We start from the raw sequence: 16,994 nt of genomic DNA on the forward strand, positions 1-16,994 counted from the left end.
AGAGCAAGAGAATGCTCAGCTGATTTTTGTGGCTCTATAATGGTGCACTTTTGTAATCTTTTTACTTTTATTTGTATTTTTTATATCACATCTTCATACTTCTCAAAATTTTGTGGGTGAAAATGGGGGAGAGCATGTTTAATTATAAAATTTACGCTCAGGATTTGTTCCCACCAGCACCTTCCCATTGCTGAAAGTTGCTTCTTTTGCTCTCTACATAGCATGCGTTTACCTTTCAACAATGTGTCCTGAACAGATTTAAAAGGCCAGAGAGAGTGGCATTGAACCAAGTTCTTCTCGGAGTAGACCCACTGAAATTAATAAGCACGACTCTGGGGGCAATCCTATGGCAAGGTCTGTTGAGATGGGCAACTTAGGATGCAGCAGCTTTCTGGCTTAGTCAGGGTTAAGTCACCAGCCCAGGCTCAGCCAAAGATACTCCCCAGTAATTTACTCAGCCCAACTGAATCTGGCTGAAGGGTTGTTCCAGAGGTGTAATATGGTGGGACGGGGGGGACGGGACGGGGACTTAGGCTGGATCATGTGACCTGGCAACCTGACATAATACACAATTTTAAAGGCTTGTTTTCCCTCTGCCAGCTTTAGGCAGCAGTAGCCCCATAACTGAATGGGGTTTAGATCTGGTTTCAGCTTACATTGCAACAACGCCTGGAGGGCACCAGGTTGGGAAAGGATGACAATGGGCTTTTGCCTACAAGATCGTACTTTGACTTATGCTCAGTTTCTTTTCACCTTTAAGTTTACTTACCCATCAGTTCCCCCCTATCTTGTTCTTGCTAAATTTCACAGCCAACCGCTCCACTTATTTTTGGATTTTTAGCTTAGCCCAAAAACTGGCTACACCATCTGTGACATAGATAAATATGCCACCTGCTCTGTGTTTTTTGTTCAGAGATGTTGGATAGCATTGGACTATGAAATCCTATTTGTTATGGCTCCATTCTAATCTTGGGCCATTCAATGTCTATCGGCATGGACTTCTTCAACCAACTGGTGTCCACATTATTGTAGGGTTTTTCTTCCCTGGCTTCTTGGTTTTGTGTTTTAAAACTCATTACTCCGAAGTAAGCCCCTGTGGGTTCAGTGGGGCTGGCTTCCTAGCAAGTGGCCTAAGTCAAATATGGATTTGTCTCATCTTGAGAACACTGTATGGAATACATATCCTAATGTTATACGGTACTTTTCTGTCTCTATGTGTCCTTACTTCTGTTTCCTTCTAATCAACTATGTAATATTGCCCACTGGGAAATGAGAAACGAGACAAATATTTATCAGTTTCAAGGACAGAACTACGCAGTTCAAGGACTTTCGAAGGGAATGTCTTAGAACCGCAATGTTGGGCTGAATGGAAGTGACTCTCTTGCAACTCACTGAGTAAGTTTTGCTTACCTTAACAATATAGAGGTATCAGCCTGTGACAGGGAGCAAATCAGGGATCAGCCATGACTGGCACTAAAGTTAATTTTAAAATAGACTTAGAAAATTAACTTATTAAATATTAAGGGTCAGTATTATAATGGCTTTAAAAGATCAGGATCTATTTCATGTCAATTCAAAGTGGTGATTTATTTGTGATGACTGATGAAAGGTTAAAGTCACAGTAGTTTGAAAGATCGTTTCAACCTTTATTTCAATGTTGTCTCCAGGGAGATATAAAAATGTATGTGGGAGGAAGATTGCAGCAGAGCAGTGTAAAATAGTCTGCCAGGAGGACTGGAGGTTTCAAAGGCTTGCTAGTGAGACAGTTAACCTATCACCCCTGGGTTTTCTGTTCAAAACCCACTCAGGTCAATAGAAATCAGACATTATTCTTCAGTTCTTTTCCATCATACCACACTCTCAAGGCAATCTGCCCTCCCATTTAAGTCCATGGGCTGCTTTTGTGTCCTGCTGGGCACCCAGTGCCTCTGGAAAGTTCAAACAGCTACAACTTTTGCCTTTGTTAAAGGGACCCATGTGGTCCTGCCATCCATACCTGATAAGAACATATTTTTATACTTGAAAATATATCCATTCCCACTGACACCTGAAAGTAACTGTTGTGACTGCTGTATGCATTGACAGTTCCAAATGAGACCTAGGACTACTGACTCAAACTTCACACCATTCTGTGGACTGGTCCAAATTACCACGGCAAATTACGAACACAAAGCTATTCCTGTAAGTGCTTCCTGTCTAAGAAATGGTAACATGAGAAATAGAAATAGTTTAGGGAAGCTTTTAATGTTTGATGGATTACTGTATTTTAATATTTTGTTGGAAGCCGCCCAGAGTGGCTGGGGAAGTCCAGCCAGATGGGTGGGGTATAAATAATAAATTTATTATTATTATTATTATTATTATTATTATTATTATTAATACCCCACCCATCTTGCTGGGTTTCCCCAGCCACTCTGGGAAGCTTCCAACAAAATATTGAAAATACATTAAAACAGAAGTCATTAAAAACTTCCCTAAACAGGGCTGCCTTCAGGTGTCTTCTAAAAGTCAGATAGCTGTTTAAAAGGTTGTGGCCTGTTTCAGCCACACTTGGGTCTTGTTTGTTATTCACTGCCTTCCTCAGTGCCTTCATGGGTGGTTTGGACAGTGCAAAAAGCCAACAAACAGGAAAACAGTTTCCTCCCTTGAACTAAGCCTAGTTCAACTTAACTCATTTCCCAGAATCATTATGCTGTACCTATTCCATTTTTGTTTCATTTTCATTTTACTTTTAATTTGTATACCACCTTTCCATATTACTATGCACAAGGCTGTTTACAAGCTGAAGAAACAACAAACAAAATATACAACAAAGATCACATATGTTATAACAATCTGATCCAATACAAAAAAGTCCTAATAAAAAATAACTTTAAAATAAACAACTGATATCAAATAAAGGTATATTTAACAATCCATTAGAGTATAATAGTACACAATAAAACTAAATATCATAAAATAATAAACAGACAATTAGCAATTACTGTACAATAAATAATTACTAAACTATAATAAATAAAAATAACAGTAAGTCACAAAGCGTGTTCTCCTTCATGGAGAGCACGTGTTGCGGTGGGGGCCGCCAGGAAACTCCAAAGTTGGGAGCCGGCTAATTGACTGTTGGCCACTGATGCGATTGGGCTTCCCTTGTTGTTGGGAGAAAGTTAATGTTGCTATTTGTTGACTGACAGCCAGAAATGCTAAAACTCCTTGCACTCGGCTAGGGCTTCCTCTTTTCGCCCGTGCATCGGATTCTCCCTCCCCCTCCCTATATTTAGGGTTGTTGCTTTGACCTTGCTATGCCTGTCATGGGGTCGTCTGCTCTTGGGGCAGGGGCCCAGTAGGAATTTTGTCCATCCGGCTGATTGGCTGGGGCCATTTGGTTTTTGCCTACTGCGTAGCAAATCGTCACAACTTGTAAGGTTGCGGTTAGGCATTGGTTTATGGTTTGGTTGGTTGAGGGGCATGGATTGGCTGTGCCTGCCCCTCTAATGCTGCTGCTGCAAGGGATTCCATTAAAGGAATTGGGGGCTAACTATTGCTTGTCCACTCTGTCAAGGGGGCTCGGGCCATTGCAAGAGCTCCTGGCTGCATTTGGGGGGGGGCTGAGGGCAGGTTCCCTGCTCCGTCACTACCCCCCAAGTGTATTCCCCTTTTCTGACTTTCACAGGCATGCGGAATGTCAGTCTGTCTCCCACGGTGGGGGCAGATAGTCGCAACCAATGCCTAAGCAACCACTCACATTTTTGTAGTTTAAGTTTTAGTTTAAAGTTGTGGCCAAAATTATGCCAAAAACCTTAAACAAAAATTTTGGAGTGATGTGTGAGTTATTGGGGTGGCCCTGGGGACCTCGACACGCAATGCATAAAATACCACAATACATGCAAACCCGTGTAAAAGGATCAAACTGAGAGACAAAAGCACACAAGTTATAAATTTATTATCCCCCCCCCCAAGATATCCCTGAACTCTTCTATCTTTCCAGCTGCTTCTGCTGTTCCTGAAGTCATGATTTGGGAAGTGCTCCTAGCTAGGGCTGCAAGGTGGAGCAAGGCAGGTGGAAAATGCCACGGCCTGATGACCAGCACAAAGTCTCTTTCCCCTCACCCCATTAGTGGCAGCTGCCATTACTCTGGAGAAAGAAGCAGGGCAAATTCTTACAGAACACAATGTGTGGTGAACTAGGCAATTGCACTGGCTGCAGTGAGGTCTCCCTGTTAAGACACGTATTACGGGAGACGAAAAAGAATGCTTACTAACTGTAGATCATGTTTACATTCAACTATAATATTCCTTCCGAATTAGATTAGTTGCATTCATCTCTTCACACATCCTTAGAGCATAAATTCTGTAAATGCTCATCATCAATTCTGTTTCCTTCTTTTAACACTTGGTGGGTGGTTTGCAGTGTACAAGCTGACAATTAAAGTCAGTTCTATTTCACAATTCACACCCTGTGTCAGTTCACTGCAACTCTGTGTGAATACTTTCGCTCGTGATTAAGTCAAAATGTTGGTGAACTTCCTTTGGTCTATCAAGGTTATTTCAGTTCTTGTTTTCAAGTCTACAAATTACTGTTCCAGCCATGAAGATCTTTTAGATTATCAACCCAGATTGTTTAGCCTGGCTTGTCATAATGGCTTGCAGGAAAGCCAAAAGTTTTACTAACCAAGATGTAGAGAATGTGCAGTACTTCTTGGAGATGGTTGCATTGATTTCAAACTTACAGAAGAGCACAGCGGAAAATACACTACTATGGATCTGGCTTTGTTGTTGTTGTTGTTTAGTCGTTTAGTCGTGTCCGACTCTTCGTGACCCCATGGACCAGAGAACGCCAGGCACCTCTGTCCTCCACTGCCTCCCGCAGTTTGGTCAAACTCATGCTGGTAACCTCGAAAACACTATCCAACCATCTCGTCCTCTGCCGTCCCCTTCTCCTTGTGCCCTCCATCTTTCCCAACATCAGGGTCTTCTCCAGGGAGTCTTCTCTTCTCATGAGGTGGCCAAAGTACTGGAGCCTCAGCTTCACAATCTGTCCTTCCAGTGAGCACTCAGGGTTGATTTCCTTCAGTATGGAGAGGTTTGATCTTCTTGCAGTCCATGGGACTCTCAAGAGTCTCCTCCAGCACCATAATTCAAAAATATGGATCTGGCTATATTCAGGTTATTAGGAGTTCTGGGTAATAGAGGCACCCAGAACTATAAATTCTGCCTTCCAAGAATAATCTATCTATCTATCATCTATCATCTATCTATCTATCTATCTATCTATCTATCTATCTATCATCTATCTATCTATCATCTCTCTATCTCTATCTATCATCTATCTATCTATCTATCATCTATCTATCTATCTATCTATCTATCATCTATCTATCTATCATCTAATCTATCTATCTATCTATCATCTATCTATCATCATCTCTAGCTATCTATCTATCATCTATCTATCTATCTATCTATCTATCATCTATCATCTATCATCTATCTATCTATCTATCTATCTATCTATCTATCTATCTATCTATCATCTATCTATCTATCTATCTAATCTATCATCTATCTATCTATCTATCATCTATCTATCATCTATCTATCTATCTATCTATCTATCTATCTATCTATCATCTATCTTCTATATCTGGGACTTCCAAGCACGCCTTCCGCTTCTCCTTTGAGATTTATTTCTCACCTCCATTCATGGTGTTGGTATTTAGCCTTGGAGCCCTAAATGACTTTGGCCCGGGGAACACAAAGGGTCACATCTGTCCATATAAGCGCTTAGATCAGGTTCAGGGGTCCTGCTCTGTGTTTACACCTGAGAAGTGACTGTGGCCTGGTTTGTTTGTCATGGGTAAGCTGAACTATGGCTTGCCAGGACCAAGTGCATGTCTAGCTCCTGGAGAGGAGCTTATACCCGCTTTGATCCTCTCCTGTCCTTTTAGCTCAGTGTAGTGCAGCAGCTAAGCCCAAATTTTCTGTTGGCTACAGCTTGTGGTTAAGGTGGAGAGAGTTTAACTATGATCCTTCTTTTGGATGATGTGCTAAGCCAAACCTTGACTTAGCTGCCATGCCACACGAAGCTACAAGAACCAAAGAAGTTAAACAGAGGAGCAAAACAGCAGCACAATAGCACATTCCCCCTGAGCCATGATTTCACTTAGGGTTACATGCAGACCCAACCAAGGTTCTAGAATTCTCCATTCAGGAGGGTTGCCTGTTTCCTCTCCCCTGTGGCCGCTAGCAGAACATAAAGACTCTCTCATCTCAGAGATCATTTGCTGCCATGGCAATTCAATTGTCTATTTCCAGCTGCTAATTCTTAAAATAGTTTTTTAGGGTCATTATCTTTATGTTATGTTTCTAAACTGTCACTTTAAGATTGTAAAGGTTTTTAAAATTAGTTAATTATTCCACTGGCCACTGTGTTTTATTTAGAAAAATGGAGTGACATTCAATGATAGTAATACTCAGAGTAGATCCTCTGAAATAAGTATACTTAAGTTCATTAATTTCAGTGGGTCTACTCTGAGTATGACTTAGTTGGATATCACCCATGGAATTAGTATGAATAAATCAAAAGCATTTTACATGGAAGTCCTCTGCGTCTTGTCTGAAATAATACAGTCCAGCCAAAGCGTCCCATTGTGAATATTCTGATCATGTGTTCTTCTCTCGTTTTTACAAGTTACTGAATTAATCAAATAAAATTATGTAAAAGGGTTTTTAGAAGATTCTATTACTGACAGTTTTTAGGATTACAGTCATACCTCCAGTTGTGAATGTGATCCATGCGGGAGGCATGTTTGCAACCCACAGCATTTGTAGCATGAAGCGCTGCGTCTGTGCATGCGCGTGATGCAATTCAGTGCTTATGCGCATGCACATGACGTCATTTTGTGCTTCTGCTCATGTGCGAACATCAAAACCTGGAAGTAACCTGTTACGGTACTTCCAGGTTCGGCACAGTCCACAACCTGAAAATGCGCAAATTGCAGCGTTCGTAACCTGAAGTATCACTCTAATTTTAATTGATTTGATCTGCTATATGCTTTTGGTAATTTCTATGTACACTTCTTAGAAACTTGGATGCTTAACCAGCATATAAGCAGCTGAAATAACAAATAACTGCTGATCATTGCAGTTAACATTGGCCAAGAGGTAACAAAGAACTGTAGCCAAAACACCAGATATGGAATCTGCAGACACACCTGCCATACAAATCTTTTGCCTCCATCCATATCGAATTCTAAGTATGGGGGTGGGGTGGGGAATCATGCCATCTTAATATTCCATCACAGCTGTGAAGTGACCATTGGCAGGGACAGTTGATCTGCAGGAAACGGTCTCTTGCAATGTGCTTGTGCCATCTGGGAGCTCTTTTGCTCTTGTCCTGAAAGTGAATATTAAAGTGCATGCTGAAGAGTTTGACACAGAACCAGAGAGAAATCGCAAAATTGTGGACTGAGTAGATGCCTCTTGAGTTACAATAATTCTGTGTCCTTTTTCTCTTTCTGTGTATGCACAGATTTATCTATTTCATGCCAAGCAGTATTTGTGGCTTTTGATGAGAATGGCACTTGCAGCTGCCCATCCAGTTGGTAACTTGGTCAACCTGTCTGGGATATATTGGAGCTAGAAGAAACTCCCCCCAAATCTGCAAAATGAAATGTGAAAGCTTTCAATAATGTGGCCAATGACGCATGACTGTGTGAACCAACCATTTGCATGACAGTCATTGAAAAGAAAAAAAATGAATGTAGTATATAGCAGGCATGTCCAACTCCTTGAGATCTACTCCCAGTATAAAAAACTGACAGTGATCTACCCACCCTTCCCCCCATTCCATTTCCTAGCTCCAACATTTGAGTTATCAAAACCAAAAACCCACTTCATCCCTATTATCATCGGGCCTCACTACAAACAAGGGACGCGGGTGGCACTGTGGTCTAAACCACTGAGCCTCTTGGGCTTGCCGATCAGAAGGTCGGCAGTTTGAATCCCTGCAATGGGGTGAGTTCCCGTTGCTCTGTCCCAGCTCCTGCCAACCTAGCAGTTTGAAAGCACACCAAAAAGTGCAAGTAGATAAATAGGTACTGCTCTGGTGGGAAGGTAAATAGCGTTTCCATGCGCTGCTCTAGTTCGCCAGAAGTGGCTTAGTCATGCTGGCCACATGACCCAGAAAAACTTTCTGTGGACAAAGGCCGGCTCCCTCAGCCAGTAAAGCGGGATGAGTGCCGCAACCCCAGAGTTGTCTGCGACTGGACTTAACTGTCAGGGGTCCTTTACCTTTACCTTTACAACTAGGGAAGATGGAATGGCGGGGGGGGGGGAGTTCACATGCTATAGTTCACATGCTAGTGGGTGATCTGGTGTGAGGTAAATATCCACCACCTGGCAGGTAAAATTGTGGGTGCCACCCCCAGTGCCGCAAGAACTTGTCAGAGATTGAGACCTCCTACCAAAGTGATTTCCCCCTCCACAAGAAGTTGTGAGATTTAAAGCCTCTAGTGTTCCTAGACATTTAAAGACTTTCTTCCCAGACAAGATGGCTCTATACAAACCTTTACCCACACAGTTCAAAAACAGGCACTGTTCTCCTTATTTTAACCTTTATAAAATATATTCTTATATGATAATAAAACAGGATAGATCAAATGTCAGTAGTCCATGAAAATGTAGCACATTGCCTTCTGTGTTAAATCCATGTATCTATTTTGAAAGCCAGCAGAACATGGGGTGGGGGGGGCAGAGGGAGATCTTCTCTCTTTCCCCCCTCCCCACCATTATAGAGCTCAAAGTCTTGGTTATTATCACACTTGGAAATCCAAGCATATCAAGGTCAAGCTGAGCTGCTGTTTTTCAAAACAAGCTCTGAGATAACATCCAGATGGAAAAGTGTCTACAAAAAGCATTCCCATATAATTCACACTCTTCACTTGTTCACAAATTGCCCTCCTTGCATGCTTTAGTTCTCTGCTAAGTGGCTGAATACAAGGTGGTCCCTCATGCATCTGGGATCCATTTCAGCTGTTGATATCTCCACCATGATCCAACAGCCAGTCTAGAGGCAGTGCATTGAGTCCCATGGCTCACAGACTGGACAGATCTTTAGGTGAGATGGGGTTGTGCTGCTCTTGTGCTAGCATTCCCAACTGGCATTGCAAGACATTGAAGACAGGTGCACCAGAACACGATAAGTCAGTGTGGAACTCTGAAAAAAGGGATATTATGTGAAGGAAGCTCATAATTAGTGGCTCACATAAAACGTGAGCATAGTGGGATCCAATCATTACTATTTATTTATTTAATTAATTTGTATGCTGCCCTTCATCCATGGATCTCTGGACAGTTAGCAGCAGAAAAATACAAGATGAAAACTCTCTCTCTCTCTCTCTCTCTCTCTATATATATATATAATAGTGCCTCTTTCAGTCTGGAATCAATTTCAGAAAATGTCTACAATTCTGGAACTGTACAAGTATATATGTCCCTTGCCTCGTTTACCAAGGCTGCATACACACCATTTATAGCACATCTGCCTCCACCAAAGAAACTTCAGAACTGTAGTTATCCCTCACAGAACACTCTTAACAAACTACAATTCCCAGAAGTTTTTTTGGGGGGGGGGCAGGAAGGGGTGCTTTAAATGAATGAAGCGTGTTGTAGACATGCTCTCTCTTCCAGCCTAGAATGTGGTTGAGTTGTTGCAGGACTCTAAGTCACTGCATGAAACAGAGGCAACACTTTTTTTAAAAAAGAAGACAAAAGAGGGGAAAGAACCAATTATCCACCTTGTATTAAGGTAGGAGACCCTCAGAAAGGCCTGAATCAATCTTTGGGACATGGGTGTAGCCAAGGAAGGGCAGAGGGGCAGCTGCCCCCCAATAAATAAAAATCAATAAAAAACTGAGGTTCTGCTTCCTAACAAAAGCCTGCCCCCCACAAAGTCCTGTCTACGCCCATGCTTTAGGAGGCATTTTAGCCCCACTTCAGCCCAGCTTTCATTCATCAGCCTCTGCTTTAGCTCCCTCTCACTCAGCTTCCTATAACATCTTTGTTCAGCTTTCCTGCTTTTCCTTCCCCTCTTGCCGCTGATCCCCTTGGCTTGCTGCCAGGAGCTGGTGGCATCCACAGCCCTCCATAAATCACAGTTCCCTTCAGTCCTACCACACTGACCTCTCATTTCTGTCACAAAAGTTGCACTGTTAGCTGATTGTCTGACAGACCCTTCTCAATGAACCGCTAAGATGTTTGTGAACACACCATTAGATCCATGGCTGGCCCTGCCCTGAGGCAAAGTGAGGTGCCCACTGCACAAAGCAAATGTTAGGGGTGGCAAATTTTGTCCACAGGCTAAGGCTGAGTGTGGAGATCTCAGAGCGGATGCACTCTTGAGAGGCTTGCAGGCAGCAGAGAGGTGATGGGGTCTCTAACACGACTCACTTGTTTTCCTTTCCTGCTTCATTAGTAGTAAAACTTGGGCAGGACACATCATTAGATTAGATTTACACTGATGATGCAGTTTATTTCATCCCTTTTATAAAAAATAAAATAAAAGAGAAACCAAACACATCAACATCAAGTCATTAATACATAGTTCTCCATTTATAAGCTTTTCCAAAAAAAGGAACAGGATAATACTCCCCTGGTGTAACAGCACAAGGACACCAGACTGGAAACCATTACATGTTTCTTCTAGTGCCACTGTTAAAGAGCTCCTTTCTTTCTTTGTTAAGCAATTTCTATGACATGCTTGTGCTGTGTCCATCCACTTGCTATTGTGGGTTTACAGGGATTTCTAATAAACTCGAAAACCCCAACAAAGGAAGAGTGCTTGCTACAGAGGCACATGCAGAAGGATCAGCTCAAATGCTTATGGCCTCTACTGCATATAATATAACACAATAACTTCATTCAATGCCAAATCCTAGATATCACTGAATTCTCATTTTTATTTCATATATCACCATCTTCCTGAACTGCAAAGGCCGCCATCTCAGCATCAGAAATGAGAGACTGTTGCTTGAGCTTTTGTATATGTTTGCTCTAATTCAGAGACAGCTCCCAATAGTACTTAATAGACAATGGTGTGTGTGTGTAAGAGAGATAGAGTAAAACACGGTTCAGAAACTGCAAGGACAAATTTCTAGTGCCTGCATAACTCCATTGAGTTGAGTCTGAATTGTCTCATATTTTGTTCCAAATTTAATTCCAGCTCTGCTATTTTAATGATTCAGTTGTTCTGCCACTATTCAACTTTTCACAACCTTGGAAAAGATATTTGTGCCTATTTGTTTATTTTCCCTTCTCTTGCTCTCAGTTATAATTGATTTCACTAACTCTCAACAACAACATAGTGTTGCCAAATCAGATTGGCTTTATAAAATGATGGCTTTGGCACCTCGTATTCCTATAAGATTCCAGATTGGCTGGGATTATGTAAGCAAATACTCCAGGAGGATGAAAGAAGCATCAGTCAGGTGTGTGGGGTGCCCCTCAAGCCAGAGGAGTCGGCAGCATTTAGCAGGATTTTTTTAAAAGATAAACATTCACATAAAGTATTTTTAAGAAACATTTCACCATATTCTACATGCAGATAAAAACTGGGCAATATTCACTATTCATGCTTATTATCTCCTTTCACAAGGGTCTTGCAGTGGAATTCCAAGCAGAAGACTTTTTTTTTTTTTTGCATTATACAGAATAGATAGCAAATGTGACAAAGGAAATATAAAAAATAGATTACTTAAATGGTTATGTCAGAATTGAGAAAAAAGCTGTTTTCAACACTGATATTGTACCTGGCTTGCAAGAGATATTTCAGGAGATATAAAAGATTTAAATAATGCATTCTTGGCACATTTAGTTCTAATGTTTCAGTATAAAAAGCCCTTTAAGCTCTCAGCATCAACCAAGGAAGTGTTTCCTAATGGGATAAGTTTGTTTCAGCCAATTTCTGTTTCACCATATTGCAAAATATTTTGGTGAACTCTTCTAAACCTTTAAAAATACTCTTCAGCTTCTACTCAATACAAAACAGGGAGAGGAATGTGAAACCAAACATTTAGATATTCTACAGTTAGTGTCAGGTTGTTCCAAGGAAAAGGCAGGAAATTGACATTTGTTAAAATAGTTATAAAAAATTATAGGTGACAGCCAGTGTTTGTCAGAGTAGGCCCATTGACTTGGATATAATCCTACAAGAGGGATATGCTGTGCATTAAGAAATAAGTATACTTTCCCCTCTCTGTACTAGAAGAACCAAGCCATATTGTATCACTTTATAATAAACTGGAATGGGATGATTATTTTAGGTTTATGGTATTTTGGGAGCTGATAGTCCTAAACCACATATTTAAAATATTGCTGATTCTGTAGAAACTGTCATAGAATCAGCATTTGATTGAGATTGGAAAAAGCAAGCAAGGACAATTTGAAGGAGCTATCAGTCACCAAAACATTGCCTCAGTTATAGCATATGAGATCATTAACATCTCAGATTTCCATCTTTACAGGCAACCTGTGTTCTTTGAAACTATAAAGCTTAGTAAAGACTTTGACACCTGTAGGCAATCATCACTTGATAGCTGCCCGACTTCTTACCAGACAACTGTATAAACAACAACAACACCCATCTTATATATGATTGTGGGTTGGCAAAGGTCTTCTAGATAGCAATGGTTTGGCAAATTTATTCTACTATGGTTTTGGAGAGGGAGAATGTAAGTAAAGGAGTGCTTGCTGAAGGCTGTATTATGTGGTTTTACCTACATGCATCTTGGATCCAAAATAGATGGGGATTTAATTGCAGCTGGTGATAGTTAAAGACTCCAGTGGAGCCAGGGGGGAAATGCATATAGCTTAAAATATATATATATATATATTTGCAGTTCTCAAAAGTGTTGGCTTGTGTTCTACTGGAGTTTTCTTGATTAATGTCTTGCAGCATTTAACAGAGTCCCCCTTTCCCAAGCAGCAGGAAGGTTCATGACAGCTATTTATAGGACGGTTCTCTAGAGGGGAGTAAGTACTGAATCCTTTTATGCTTCTGTTATATCTCTTTATTTTCAAAGATACAAACTGAGCATAGGAGAGCAATCAAACGTTAGGAGTAAAAGCATCTTTCAATGCATCAGGATCAGTTCATCAAAAGTAAAAGTAAAAGACACCCAGTCCCCCAAAGCTGGAAACCTTTGAACTGAGCTTCAGAAAGTCACCCTATTTTGTCCAAATTCCAATTGCTCAGTCCTCCTTCATCCCCTACCCAACCAGGGTAGCTTCAGTAAGTAGTTGCTATCAGCCATCAAGAGCCATCAAACGCTTCAGATTGACGCAGAAGTACTGCTGGCACACGTGATCTCAAATGTGGGGCAGCAGCTAGCTCCACATTTTCCAGTTGGCACTCTTGCACATCATTTGGTGTGTGCCTGAAGAAAATGTGTGGGAATCCAGGTTTTGAATTATGTTGGTACAGTCATCCCTCAGGTTGCGAATGCTGCGGTTTGCGCTTTTTCGGGTTATGGACCGCGCTGAACCTGGAAATACCAGAACGGGTTACTTCTGGGTTTCGGCGCATGCGCAGAAGTGCTGAATCATGTCATGCAAGTGCGCAGATGCGGAGCTGCAGGTTGTGAATGCTGCGGGTTGCGAACGTGCCTCTTGCATGGATCACGTTTGCAACCTGAGGTATGACTATATATAAATGCCAGTGAGTTTTAGAAATTTTGATTCCATGCCCATCACAGGTCAGTTCTGATAACAGCCCAGCTTTGTCAAAGTATCATCACTGAAATAAAACCAGTGTTCTATCGGGCAGTGACCAATACCCTTAAAACACACAAGTGTGATTTATGTTCTGCTGTGTCAAAATTGCAGGCTGATTTTGTGACACATACCAGTGACAGCTACAATGAGGATAGATGAGAGCAAAACATATTCCTTTAGAATCACTTTGAATCTTGATTGTTCAGATGAAATGCTAGTTGCAATTTAACCTACCTTTCCATTGGCCTATTTTTCCTTGACAGCTATTTACCCTGATTTTCCCCATTTGATTCTTTCTTTCCCCTTCCTCCCTAATGTGCACTGTCTTTTCTTTAAAATGTATGACTGTGTCATTTCTAACCTTTGTGCCTAACAATTTTAAATGTATTTACTATTATTCGTATTGCTATCATCAGATCTCTCCATTTGAGTGACTACTTCTCAGCAGGTCTACCCAGTGGATTCTCAAAATTATGCCATTGAGTCTTGGTAAGTACAGTAAGGAGAAAAGTTCTGCTTGGGTTTCTGTAAGTACAGTGGTACCTCAGGTTACATATGCTTCAGGTTACATACGCTTCAGGTTACAGACTCCGCTAACCCAGAAATAGTGCTTCAGGTTAAGAACTTTGTTACAGGATAAGAACAGAAATTGTGCTCCAGCGGCACGGCGGCAGCAGGAGGCCCCATTAGCTAAAGTGCTGCTTCAGGTTCAGAACGGACCTCCGGAATGAATTAAGTACTTAACCCGAGGTACCACTGTACATATCTTTAGGAAAATTTCTAGCTAGGTTGCATTCTTTGCCACTATCGTATCTGCTGCAGGAACTCCCAGTCATGAATGCTCAAGGAATTTGGTCTCCTGTGCTTGACCTATCTGCACTATCAAGCTTGACCTTGATGACACAGAGATCTTCATCATGGGTGTGTGCATGTGCATGTTCAGCTTTATCTGAGCACAGATTCACTATATCTAGGACCTCTTACAGTATATAAACCTCTCTGCACTTGCTTGTATGGACACACATGTGAGTCCATCACAATGATGAATACATTTCAGAATATAACTCTTGTGTAAAGAGTTGGGGACAGAAAACAACAAACCAGAGGATCCAAACTAAATTTCTGTTGTCTGCTATTACTTGGTTTACAGCCTGCTGCTTGTTGTTTCTCTTATTTAATTAAAGATTCTGGTTCAGATAAATGTTGCATGGGAGTGCTATGGTGTGTTTTGCAGTGCAAAGATTGACTCAATCCCATTTTTTATTAAACTAGACAAAAAAAAAACATGCTTGGTAGCTCTCAGGTTGCTAACTGGATATTGTGATATTTAATGTATGGTGTGCTTAGTTTTGTGTCAACTCAGCCAACAAGATTGCTTTGGCAGATGCACTTTCACAAGGCATCTATAAAAGCAGGGAGTGGGAAGATTTTGAACTTACATTACCATATCTGTGCTCTTTTGACAATAACATTTGGACAATAATTTCTGTCAGGACACCCTGGACTTTATCAAAGTCCAGAGAAATGTGGTTTTTATTATTGTGTTTCACAGGCAATTGAGAATGCCCGGTGTGTGTGTGTGTGTGTGTGTGTGTGTGTGTAATAATTTGAGTTGAGTTTGAGCATCAACCTATTGTGAATTGCATGGCCCAACTTTAAAAAGCATCTGAGCATGTATGGAATGCACCTCCCACATTGCTATACTCATCCGGCCTCAACTGTAAATGTTCTGGTGACTACAGTAAAGTGCTGTACAGTATTGGGGTGGCGGGGGGTGGTGTCACCCTTGAAGATGGTCCTGAGGCTGCAACTAGAGCAGAATGTGGCTGCTAACCGAGGCAACCCATGTGACCACATGTCTCATGTCCCAGCCAGCTCCTCTGCCATTCATGGTATTAGTACTAGCATAGAAACACCTTAATGACTCAGGAGGACTCAAGCACCTATAAGAGGACCTTCTCCAGAATAAACCATCTCAGCCCTAAAATCATTCAGAGAGGCACAGTTGCCATTCACCCATCAGACAGCCTTCTCAGCTGCAGTTTCCCCATTTGTGGAATGCCCTCCTTAGTGAGGTGTGTCTGTTTTCCCCATTCTTAAATTCTGAGAGGAAGTTTAAAATATTCTTGTTTACTCAGGCATTTGATAGCTGAAAGTTTCTGTTCCTGGCATGGAAATCAACTGAAATTTTAAGCTGGGAGAGTGCATTATTATTTTACATGTCTTTTAGATGATTTAAATTGTTTTAAAATCATTTTTAGATTATTTAAATTGTTTTGAAACATTTTTTAATTGTTTTTATCACTGATGCATTTGCTGCCTTGAGCTCCTTTGGGAGGAAGGGCAGCATAGAATTCTAATAAATAAATACTTGTAAGGTAAAGGAGCAAGAATTCAGGATTTGAGGGTAGAGCTGCCAGGCAGTCTGAGCCCCAGGACCTCTCTTTTTCATTAGAAAAAAAGTCAGTTTATTTTTAGTAAGGTCAGAATAATAAATTTCCACATCAAAACAAAATAAAATGTTAAAGTACATTCAACGCAAGAACTATACATGAGTAGGCAGACCTAGTCACGATGACCTTCCTCTGTTAAAGATCACCATAACAACATGCTACATTTGATTTAACAACATTAACTTTGATCATTGCTGCAGCTGATGCAAACTGAGTAACTTTTATGGGGTTACAAATTTGCCAATACTGTTTAAAGGAGATTCAGTTTTCTAAAGAAACTAAACATTAGAAACCTGATTCAGCACAGAAGCAACTAGTTCCCCCACAATTCTTGTTTTTATCTGTAAACCACCCTGAATCCCATCAGGGAAAAAAGTGGAGTATAAATATAGTTGTTATTGTTTTTATTAATAATAATAATAAGTCAATTGTTTGCATGACCTGCCAGTGCACTGCTGTAAATGCTTTTCTTAACTCGTATAGATTAACAAAACAAAAAACAAAAACCCAGCCTCACAGCCAAAGCAGTCTGTCTGATCAACTTATACCTTGGCGATAAGTGCAATGTTCGCACTACCAACAGATTTGATTGAACATTAGTGTACCCAAGTTTGCTTTTGGGCTGGTATTTTACAGAAGAGAACCCCTGCACCTTCAGATATATAATTATTATTATTATTGTTGTTGTTGTTTCTATAGAATAAGCACAATTCTCCATTTTTGCAGATGCAGGGGTCTCACTCCACTAACATCAGAATCAGCCTTTTACTGAGT

The 16,994-nt window shown here is 40.9% G+C and overlaps 1 long non-coding RNA gene across 1 annotated transcript; it reads left to right on the forward strand.

The window, feature by feature from the left end:
• The first annotated feature begins 556 nt into the window (after nucleotides 1-556).
• On the forward strand, nucleotides 557-11,555 carry LOC309368154. The gene is made up of 3 exons (XR_014167578.1): nucleotides 557-1,395; nucleotides 1,668-1,808; nucleotides 11,421-11,555. It is a non-coding gene; the product is annotated as an uncharacterized lncRNA (long non-coding RNA).
• Nucleotides 11,556-16,994: the final 5,439 nt, after the last annotated feature.

The sequence above is a fragment of the Podarcis melisellensis genome (assembly GCF_964234715.1).
Source record: "Podarcis melisellensis genome assembly, chromosome: 4".
NCBI classification, from domain to species: domain Eukaryota; kingdom Metazoa; phylum Chordata; class Lepidosauria; order Squamata; family Lacertidae; genus Podarcis; species Podarcis melisellensis.